The sequence below is a fragment of the Poeciliopsis prolifica genome, unplaced genomic scaffold, assembly GCF_027474105.1.
Source record: "Poeciliopsis prolifica strain line A6 unplaced genomic scaffold, Auburn_PproV2 SCAFFOLD056, whole genome shotgun sequence".
NCBI classification, from domain to species: domain Eukaryota; kingdom Metazoa; phylum Chordata; class Actinopteri; order Cyprinodontiformes; family Poeciliidae; genus Poeciliopsis; species Poeciliopsis prolifica.
Genome location: NW_026562431.1, coordinates 2,665,166 through 2,675,468, shown reverse-complemented (window position 1 = coordinate 2,675,468; position 10,303 = coordinate 2,665,166).

Here is a 10,303-nt window from a genome sequence, read left to right as displayed (position 1 = left end):
AATTTAGTTTTGTCTAGTCATTATTTGCTTTTAAGATATCTATAATTTAATTTCCACTAGTCAAAACTACATTTCTTCTATCCAAAAATACATTTAAGATATCTTGAATTATGGACTAATTAGAGATATCTTGAATTATAATTTTGACTAGTCATAATTTAATTGTAGATATCTGAAATGTGTATTTCACATAGTCAGTAATTCATTGTAGATATCTTGAATTGAAGTCCCCATACAAATCAATGGTAAATCTGACGTCATTTTGACTAGTCAGAATGTAATTGGAGATAGATAGTCAGGCAAAACCGAATTTATGTTAAAACGGCTTGCCATAGCTCATTGGTCACGTGACACTTCTCTGTCGCATTCAAACTCCGAATCTGACGTCATAGTTTGACGTCAATGACCAGCAGTTTGCAAATAACTTTGCAAACTTTGCAAAGTTATTTGCAAAGTTTGTTACCCTGAACCAGTCATCAGCCATGAGTTTTTCCAGTACAGTAATACCTGTAAGAGAATATGGTGAGACAACAGCAACACCCCCCCCCCCCTCACAAATAACAAAAAGAAATTGTGGATCCTTTCCTGATGAATGAGCACATAGGTAAAACTACCCACAGTTTGACAATATGGGTGGTATGATTGAACCTTTCGCTGTGTTTACCGTGATGTGTAGTCCTTGCGTCGTTTTACCCATAGTGAAAAGTTTCATATGGTGTCTGGCGTAGGGAGTCGTTCCCCATTTCGGCGTCCAGATGTATCCCTCATCTGCTACGAGTGCAGACCAGGACATGATCCTAACCTCATTCCTCATGTACCACTTCCTTTTTTTTTTTTAGTTCTGTCCATTTTCCTTGGTGTTCAAGGCTGACCACGGAATCATGAGGCCAACTGAAGAATCAGGGGGCACACACACCTGAATGCCCCCTTTTGAAGCCTGCTTTTCTCCACACATTGTATCTCACGGTTGGTAGAGCGTCTGCTCCTGTTGAGTACTGTTGGGCCTACTAGAACTGCATGTATGTGATCTGTTGTAGCCTCATTCCGGATCGGCAGGAGGCATTACCACACATATTAAGAGGAAGCACCAGCATAGTATAGCATCCTTAATCCGCATCGGTGTTCTGCGATGCTGCCTCTGCCCATCCATGTTCTTAATGCTACCTCAGCTATGCGTGGTCCAACCTACTGAGTGAGCTGTGTTGGCAACTCTATTTTTTCAGAGGTGCTTGGTGGAGCCTCGTTCTCCAGGCTCTGGACTGGTCCCGCAGGATGTGACGATGGAAACCCCCGTGAACTTCTTACAGTGGCTGGCGTGAACTCAGGTGGACCTCTCCGCTACCTTAACAGCGGTGTGTGTCGTCAAAAGCACTTGAAACGGTCCCAGCCAGCCAGTTCTTCCTCCTGAAATTTTCTAAAAAACACAAAATCTCCGGGCTGGAAATTATGTAATGGTTTGCTTGCGGCTGCAGGTTGCCCTCCTTGGGCCTGTCGTCTTTAATTGATCTATTAGAGAAATTCAGTAGTTAATCATGTTGTCATTACATGTTATTAAAATAATTCCAGGTTTCATCGGCGGTCCCATTCCGGTGTTTGGAAAATCCTGCAAACAAGATTTTGTTTTTATCTTCTTCGCATGCGCATGTTAGTTCAATGTTTATTAAACACAGAACATGTAGACAAACATTATATGTCAACAAACATTCACTCCAACATGAAACAGACACAAACAAACGTTGAACGCCATCAGAAGTCAGTCAGTCAGTCAGTCTGACTGACTGACTGACTGACTGACACACACACACACACACACACATATAGATCTATATATATATACAGATATATCTAAATATATCTGTATATATATAGAGAGATCTATCTATATATATACATATATATATAGATAGATCTCTATATATATGTACCATAAGTTATAGTTCCCATAAGCTTCCATACAAAGGTATGGAAGCTTATTTCCCAGCCCACCATGTGTCATGTGACCAGAATCACATGACACTGACCGCCTTGTCATCGGCGGTCAAACGAGTCTTTCATGACCCGACATTTCTCTTGAACCATGCATAGCTTGTAAACTGAAGAAAGGATCAACCAATCTTAAAGCCCATTAAGTCTCTAATGGGCTTTGTGTTTGCAAGCATTTACTGCAAGGCAAGAGAAGTGATTTGTGACCAAATGATCGCAGATGCCCAACATTCAAAGCTCTGCTTCTGCTGATCATTGACGTCAATCTATGACGTCAGATTCGGAGTTTGAATGCGACAGAGAAGTGTCACGTGACCAATGAGCTATGGCAAGCCGTTTTAACATAAATTCGGTGCCGTTTTAACATAAATTCGGTGAAGTTTTAACATAAATTCGGTTTCGTCTGACTATCCGTAATTACGTTCCAGATATCTGAAAATGCATTTTGACTAGACAAAACTACATTTTGACTATCCGGAATGGTAATTTAAGATATCTGCATTTACATTCTGACTAGTAAGAATAATAATTCAAGATATCTTCAATTACATTTTGATTAGTCAAAATTTCTTTCAAGATATCTCAAATCACGTCACTGGATTTGTAATTTGACGAGACACGTATCCGGAATTACGATTTGAGATATCTTGAACGTAATTATCACTAGTCAAAAGTACAATTTCAGATATCCGAATTAACAATGACGTTGAAGCCCCTTTGTGCTGCCCAAACTGTTGCCTGTAGAATTTTATGTTTCCTGCACAAAATTGTCCATAAATGCCACAAATTAGAAAGAGCTCGGCAATAATGGACATGCGGAAAACGCAAAACTTTATAAACTATAAGACTGCTAATGATGTCTGCAAAAAATGTCCTGTTTATTCATTTCTGACGAATTGAATGCACTTAAAAACAACTTTGAAAAGCTAAAACTGCTTTGTCAATTCCATTTTCAACATGAAAGTTGTGCATTTTTAAACATCTTTTTTCGTTTTTTCTATTTTTCATTGTTTTATTAAACTTTCAAATTGCCACGTAAATCAGTGACGCTTTGACTAGACAGAATGCCAATTCAAGATATCAGTAATGTCATTTTTACTCGTCAGGATGTTGATGTTGATACCAGAAACCGCCAGCAGGTGGCTTGTGAGTTATATTCTGGTTTAGACAGCAGAAAAATTAGAAGAAGAAGAAAAATTGTAGCTAGCTGTAGCACGTTGTGCTGAATTATTGCACGCTAAAAGATAAATTCTGATAAATTCCGGTAACGGTTAACAGAAAAGAAGATTTGTGACCTGATCCCTGGTAGTAAAAAAACATTTTTACCGTGATTTTCTCTCGTGAGTGTTGTAATCTATTTTTGCAACCGATTAAGATAATGCTAACTGGCGTCACAGGCATTACTGTTCATATGTTCCGACCAGGAAGAAAAGAGAAACATAAAAAAAACAATCGGAGAAACGTGAGATTAAAATGATTTTCACTGTATCGCATTTTTGTTATGTACAAACTTATAATGGGTCGCAAAGAGTGCGATGTTTGTTTTGCAAACTTGCCATTAGTTGAATGTTATTTTTACGATAAATGGAATTTATTGCTTCCTGTATACTTTTGGATTTTAATAGTTAATTGAGATCTGAATGTGGCAGTATGCCCTGGAGGTTTTGAACGCACCACACAAGTGCTGGCATTTAATTGGTGGTGGCGCTGTTTGTATATAAGGGGCCCTCCCTCACCTGGTCAACATGTGTTTCCGGTTTAGATCTCTGTTGCTGTGCAGCGCCAGTCTGACACTAAGTGCTTGACTGATACATGCTGATCGCTCCTTCTTCTGGTAAGAGGCCTCTCCTATACTTGTTGTTGTTAGCCTAGCCTTCGCTTAGCTTTAATTGTACACCTAGGTGGCCTGTGTAAACTGCCTGATCCTCCTCCCAGCCAGAGGCACTACACATAGAGCTTGTGGTAAGTGAAATCTCATTACCTGCATGCTTTTAGATTTGATGTTTAACACTTATGTTTGCTATAGACGCTGCTGTTTGTCCTTGGCCGGCTGTTTGCCTGTTGCCCTGTGGTTCCTGGTTGATGGTCCGCTGTTATTTTGGTTGTCCGTCGGCAGTCCATTTGTCGCTCTGTTTGCTGGCTCTCTGCCAGCCGTCGTGGTCAGCGTGAACCTGACTCCTGCCCCTTGTCCAGCTTGGCTGGTTCGGACTGGCGACCAGCTTGGACGGACTCTGCTGCCGCTCTTGAGTGGCGTCTGTGGCGTGGCATCCCAGGACGGATTCTTAATTGACAATTGCTGCTGATTGTTGACTGAACGACAATTATGAAATGACTCATGTAATTTGAATGTCTTTTATCTTGACAGGAAAGGCCAGTTTCGTGGTGTTGGTGGTGGACTTTCCGGGTGGTGGTGCTCTTTTGATTTGTTGCACAATTTTCTTTAGTTTTGTTGTTTTGTTTGCTGTGTTTCTTTTATTTAGGTCACTACCCTGAACTGCATTGCCACCCTTGACTTGAGCCGTCACTGTTATTTATTTAATGTGAGTGGTTTTAACTTAATGTATTTTATTGATTAGCATGAACTGATGTAATAAATAAAATTATTGAAATTAGTGAGATTGTCTCAAGCCTCATATGTAGCGGCCTGTGTGCCTTGAAGATAACTTTTTGGGGATAAATTATTACAATTTTGTCTTAAAATAGTTCTATTGAACCACACCGGTCCCACCACACATATATATATGCAGGTTAGTTTTTTTTTTTTTAGAACCACATTCAAGTTGGAAGGTTGTCCAGCTGCACAGCATCGCAGGCCTGGATTGGATTGCTGAGCTCCAGGTTTCAACCCAAGACCTGGGACTGCTGGATCCGCTGCCTACTTTGCACTGGATAAGATTTTGGATCCAAAGAAACACATGGCCATTTAACAAGACTTGACTGACTGACCTAAATTGCAATTACTGAACTAAAAAGCTTCTAAAAGAAGGAACTGAACAATAAGGAATCTGAACTAAAAGAAACTACACTACCTGTTATAACAAGGGTGGACACTTTATGTTGAAACAAAAATTGTACTATATTCTCTTTAATTTTGTATTAAACAGTCTGTTCATTATTCTTGATATGGTTGTTTGTGCTCATTATCCTCCTTTTTGAACTTAGAAAGATAGACTAACTGTAACATCAACATTGAAATCTAAGTTTTCTCAACTTATCTATTCGTAAGTTAAACTAGTTTGGTTACAGTTTCAATTCATAACAGACACAATGGGAGCCTGCCTAATACGCCAACATGAGATGCAGTTTTCTCTTACTAGTATCTGTGTGTGATACCAGACATCATCATAAAGGGATGATTAGACGACTAAGATATACACAGGATTATTGTTTCAAAATAACACTAACAAATGGAATTATAAAAAAGAAAAAATCAAAATAAACCAAAAATAACAACAAAAAGCAGACAATCTGAATTTTTTTTTTCTTCTTTTGTCTCATAGTTGAGGAATATCTATGATGACAATTACAGGCCTCTCATCTTTTAAGTGGGAGAACTTGCACAATTGGTGGCTGACTACTATAAACTACGCTATGAGGTTTATATGAATGGGTTAATATTTCAGGAAAATAGGGAGGGCATGCAAATCGGTAGGCTAATAATAAGCTGTGCAGGCTCAGAAATTAAAATGCATCCCCCCTACATGAGTAGACCAGACAGTTAAACGTGATATAAAATGTTCTGCACAATGGGCCTCTGTTATCAGTGTGTTTTCTCATCGATTTTCTCATCGTTCGGTCTTCCAGCGTCCTCGGCGACGGGTCCTCCAGGGTCTTCGGCGACTGATTCTCCCTCCAGGGTCTCTACAAATTAGATCTATAGATATATAAATATCTATGTCTAGACATAGATATCCACATCGATAGATTGACGTGGATAACTATGTCTTGATAGATATCCACGTCTATCGATCACATATCTCTTGACAGACAGATGACAGAAAGACGTGCTATCGATCTCTAGATATCTATCTATAGCTACATCTAATTTGTATTTGATGGGTATTGTCTACATTCCCTGCAAAGGAAAATCATTCGTGACGCAATGACTGCTGAGGGCCTACATTCAAAGGCTCTGGTTCAGTCGATCAATGACGTCAATCTGTGACGTATGATGCGGGCTTCAAGTGTACTATGGCAAGCCGTTTTCACATAAATTGCGTTCCCTCTGATTAACCGTAATTACTTTCTAGATTTCGAAAAATGTATTTTGACTTGACAAAACTACATTTTGACTCTCTGGAATGATAATTTAAGATATCTGCATTTACATTCTGACTAGTAAGAATAATAATTCAGGATATCTTCAATTACATTTTGACTGGTCAAAATTCCTTGCAAGATATCTCAAATGACGTCACTTGTTCTGTAATTTGACGAGACACGTAACCGGAATTACGATTTAAGATTTCTTGAACGTAATTATCACTGTCAAAATTACAATTTTAGATATCTGAATTCTGAATGAGGTGAAAGCCCCTTTGTGCTGTCCGAATAGTTGCCTGCAGAATTTTATATTTTCAGTTAATGCCACAAATAAATCTCACGTCATTTGGACTGGTTAGAATGTAATTATCTCAAATAGGTATTTTGTCCAGTCAAATTTTAATTAGAGATATCTTAAATTGCTAAAACGTCTGGTCATAAAACAATTTGAGATATCTGGAATGTAAGAGCAGTGAAACCGACTTTATATCAAAAGGCTTGCCATACGCAGAGGGCGACAGGTCTTTGACGTCAATCTGTGACGTATGATTAAGGAACGATCATCTGTGAAGCACAATGCATATCTGTGACCATCTTTGGACATTGGATCTATAGGTCCTGCTAAATCTGTGTGGACCATTGCTAGTGGTTCTTTAGCTCTTGCATCTGGCTCCTTGTTAGTTTGAACACATTTTCCTTTCGTGCAGACTTCACGATATGGCATTGGTTCACCTCTCCCTTTAATTTCCATGCCATGCACAACATTTTCTAGCTTCAGTACATCTCTGTAATTGCAATGTCCAAGAATCTCACGCCAACCTTGTAAGTCATAACATTTTTTACACTGAGCTCCACATCCATTGTCCGTCGTTTGGAAGTAATACAATGTGTTACCTACGTGAATGGGGAACTTGGTATCGTCTCTGAGAAGAACGTTCTTTTCTTCTTTGAAGATCACCGTTGCTCCGCTGGATGTTGCAGCTTTCACTGAGAAGATGTCTTGCGGATATGAAGGGATGTACAATTTGTTCCTCAGCACTGTTTTAAGACGTCGACCTAACGCGTCTCCTCGTTTCTTGACCAAAACACCTGGATCCATCAGCCAATTCCACACAGTGCGTCTCGGCCTGGAAACTTTCATCAAGCTTCCGAAACTTCCCGATGTCGGTGATTATATGCGACGTCGCACCAGCGTCCACCATCAGACCTTTCCTCTTGATGTCGTCCACTCGCGTGTCAGCGTCGCTCACCCGGAAAGCAGGTGTAACCCAGGTTAAAATAGCCTTCATTCGAATTAACTAATTACTATTTCATAATAAATAATTATAAAATGCGTAAATAGGAAAGAATAAATAGGGCAAAATAGTTTTCAAATAAATAATAATAAAATAATAAAATAAAAGTTACAGACAGTGTGATTTATATTCATGTATTTTATTTTGTTTTATTTGAAACTGTGTGAAGTTTATTTATTTTGTCAGCAGTTAGAACGGTCAAGTGTAAGAAAAAAGTATCTTATTCTGAAGGGTCACATGGCTGTGTAGTCAAGGTGACTAGCCCCATCCCTGCGCTAGGGGAAGGGAGCGAGACAGACCGAGAGAGAGAGAGAGAGACAGACCGAGAGAGAGAGAGACAGACCGAGAGAGAGAGAGACAGACCGAGAGAGAGAGAGACAGATCGAGAGAGAGAGAGACAGACCGAGAGAGAGAGAGAGACAGACCGAGAGAGAGAGACAGATCAAGAGAGAGAGAGACAGACTGAGAGAGAGAGAGACAGACCGAGAGAGAGAGACAGACCGAGAGAGAGAGAGAGACCGAGAGAGAGAGAGACAGACCGAGAGAGAGAGAGACAGACCGAGAGAGAGACAGAGACGAGAGAGAGAGCGAGAGCGAGGGAGTGAAGAGTCGTGCCAAGCTAAGGGAGATCAAAGTATACGTTGGAAGCCGTTAATGTAACAAATGAGCCGAGTGTGTTGCTTTGCGCGGCACAGAGAAAAGTTAAAAGGGACTTTTGTGCTTGTGGTTATTAAACCAGGCCTTTTTATGAAGTTCTACTCAAGCCGGACCGGAAATTTCCGAGCCAAATTGCCGAATTGGACTGCGATGGCGAGCCGTTCACCCAGGAACCCAAAAAGCGGATCTAGAGAACCAGAATCAACCCTTCAAAATCACCACAAGGAAAGACTGATTGGAGCACAAATTGTTCAGTAATTTACTGGATTATTATTATTGTGTTTTATTTTTTTTCTTTTTGAATTGTATTCACGCACATTATTGGTGTGGATTGTACATTTTTTTGTTGGGAAAAAAAAAACCAGAGTTAGTTTAAAATAGGAGATTAAAAATATATTTATATATCATAATCTCTTAACATAAAACTAAACACCTAAAATAGATTTTAAAAGAATAAAATTAATTAGATTAACCTTCTTAGCTAGAACTAAATTAGAACTACAATTTAGGTTAAATAAACAGCATCCTTAAAACGTAACATTAGGTTTAAAAGTTCAAATAGGGATTAATCCGGAAGAACAGGAAATTATTTTGAATTGATTTTATGTCATTGTTTGTCAATTGTCTGTATTTATATTGTCTATTGTTCTTTTTTTTTTTTTTTTCCAACTAATAATAAGCCGGCAGTTAAACTTACTTTCCCTTGTCTGTGGTCATTTATATATTTGCTCAATTTCCACTCCAGCAGCCGAACCTAGCCCTGGTCCTATTATTGTTGTTTTAACTTTTAACACATCGTGAGTGTTACAAAACTCTCTGTCGCGCCCCGCATTTGAATACTTAGTTGGTTCCTTTTTAGTCTTGAAGTTGAAATATTTCAAAGTGACTCATCTCAGTTAAAATAAGTCATTAATAACTTATATATAAGTATGTATCACTTCCACCTCTTCTTCTTTTTGGCAATTAAGAGTTCGTCGCACTGCTGGTGTGAAGTCAGCTTTAACGAAACTCTTTAAAGTTGTTCTTATTACAGCTTCAGTTTCCCTGACACCAACACCACCGTCGAACTAAAACACAACGTAAACTTAGTGAGATGGTGTCAAGAATACAATATCGATATAAAAATAACATAAAACATATAAACATACCTCGCTGGCTAACCCTTCCTTTTGAGGTAGAAATGAGGTCATTCAGTAAATTCTTACACTTAAATCATGCTTCTTCATTTTGCTTGCCAACGCGATGCTGTTATATCGCAAGCGTCTCTGGTAACCTGGTAACCAGACGCTTCTACATCTACTTCCTACCTTAAACCTCCAAAATAAGAGTCTTAACAAAAAGTATAAATAATACAAAATAAAACCTATAAATTAAAACTTTGGCAGTAAAAGTATGTATTTTATGTATTGTAACTATATATTATATGAACTAGCAATGTAGGTAGCTAATTTACATTTAAATACTATAAAAATACTATAAGACTTAGAAATCTATTTTGTTTTTATATTTCTATATCATATATCACCGACACGGCGCTGGAATTGAAAAATTCAGGGCTTCAAGGAAAAGAATAACGAAGATGCCCGCAAAGAAAATCACAGACATCTCAATGAGATCGCAAAGCACTGGGCCTCGTCTACTGACAACGCAGTGGACGTCGCGAGTCGTCTTTTGTTTTCTAACATATAGAAACATCGGCCGAATTAATAAATAAGGCTGTCTCAAATGGCAATGTTAATAATCTCGTTATTTGGTTGGAGGTCAGTTGTTCTGGATTCAGTTTAAGAGAGTCGGTGCTTCATTCTGACCTTTTCCTGAACGCCAGAGGTTCAGTTTCCTTCTCTTCATTTTTTCTGAATCTTCCCTTTAAATGTTAGGGTTGGAGAGATGGTATTAAAAGAAAGGCAATATTTATGTTTTTTGTAAAAATGCTAAAGCGAACTGCATAGTTTTTACAAGAAACTCACTGATGAGGCTGATGAGAGCTTCTGGTCCAATCAATGGAGAGGAAAAGTTATTGAGCGCAGAGGGCCTATATTCAAAGACTCTGTTCAGGCGGCCGATGACGTCAATGGGTGACGTAAATGACGTCACCCACTGACGTC